This window comes from Eurypyga helias, unplaced genomic scaffold (assembly GCF_000690775.1).
Source record: "Eurypyga helias isolate BGI_N326 unplaced genomic scaffold, ASM69077v1 scaffold7952, whole genome shotgun sequence".
Taxonomy (NCBI): Eukaryota; Metazoa; Chordata; class Aves; order Eurypygiformes; family Eurypygidae; genus Eurypyga; species Eurypyga helias.
In genome coordinates, this window is record NW_010236573.1 from 73,017 (window position 1) to 74,456 (window position 1,440).

At 49.2% G+C, this 1,440-nt stretch overlaps 1 protein-coding gene across 1 annotated transcript in view; it reads right to left on the reverse strand.

Moving 5' to 3' along the window:
* Positions 1 to 207: 207 nt before the first annotated feature.
* The window catches only part of BZRAP1 (benzodiazepine receptor (peripheral) associated protein 1), a 38,396-nt gene continuing 37,163 nt past the window's right edge, over positions 208 to 1,440 (reverse strand). Inside the window, exon 26 of the mRNA XM_010147136.1 lies at positions 208 to 987. The gene's annotated coding sequence lies outside the window, so the exon portion shown is untranslated. The remainder of the gene's footprint in view (positions 988 to 1,440) is intronic.

Here is a 1,440-nt window from a genome sequence, read left to right on the forward strand (position 1 = left end):
GCAGTTGGGGATGCTCCTAGGCACAGCTGCATATTTACAGGTTTACAGTACAAATAACTCACTTGTCAGCCCAGAGACAGCAAAAGGGATTCATGGGAACAGAAAAGTGCAAATTTTCTTTGCAGGAAGTGAAGGAATTGACACAACCTCCTTTGGACCAGAGAAATACCAGGGTGTGTAGTACAAGGGAGCTCTTCCTAAGGGGCCGGGGTGCTCCTAGGCACAGCTGCATATTTACAGGTTTACAGTACAAATAACTCACTTGTCAGCCCAGAGACAGCAAAAGGGATTCATGGGAACAGAAAAGTGCAAATTTTCTTTGCAGGAAGTGAAGGAATTGACACAACCTCCTTTGGACCAGAGAAATACCAGGGTGTGTAGTACAAGGGAGCTCTTCCTAAGGGGCCGGGGCTTTGCTGGGAAAAGCCATTTAGCTAACTTACAGCCAGAATATAATTGTTAAATTAAAATATTTACAGGGAACCGGTGCACTGAGGGCTGCACGGAGCAGGACACACTACTGTGGAGGTCGCTGTATCCCAGAGCTGAGGCCTCACACACCCCAGTGTCATGACACTGTGTTCAGAGCCACCGCCCACGCTGGGCTCTCAGCAGAGACCACAGCTCACAGACCCACTGAAGAGTTTTCTCTATTCAATATACACTTCTTCCCTATGAAAATACTCTAATCAGCTTATTGCAGAGGTCTTCTCCTGAATTTTCAGTCCCTGCGTGGACTGCACAAGCCGTCTTTACAGAACAATAAATCCCTTGTTAATTTTTCTTACTGGACCCAAGTTTTTTGAAGAGCTTTTTTCCTTTGAAGAAGAAGCCTCTCCTCTTTTTACTCTGACCAGGTGCATCACTGCATTTCAGAACGACCAGCGATGCCTGCTCCAGACACTGCTCGCCCATGACAAGGCAGGAAGGCGGTAGAGTAGGAGTTGGTGAGGAATCGCTCTGATCAACAGATCCATCTGGATTTAACTGAAGGGGAAAAAGAGAAAACAAAAGAAAAAGCAGAAGTTAGAGCTGATGAAGGACATCGTGCCAACGTAAACCTCAGCCAGAGAACCCTGCCTTCTCCACGCCAGCCTGCCCCTCACCCTGCAAGGCTCAGCTCCTCTGTGCAGTTGAAGCTTCCCGTGGATTTAAATTTTTTTGTACCCGCTGCCCAGACCCTACCTGGGCTGCATCAGAAGTGTGGCCAGCAGGTTGAGGGAGGTGATTCTCCCCCTCTAATCTGCTCTTGTGAGACCGCACCTGGAGTGCTGCATTCAGCTGTGGAGCCCTCAACATCAGAAGGATATAGACCAGTTGGAGCGAGTCCAGAGACAACAAAGATGCTCCGAGGGCTGGAGCCCCTCTGCTATGGGACAGGCTGACAGAGTTGGGGGTGTTCAGCCTGGAGAAGAGAAGGCTCTGGGGAGACCTTATAGC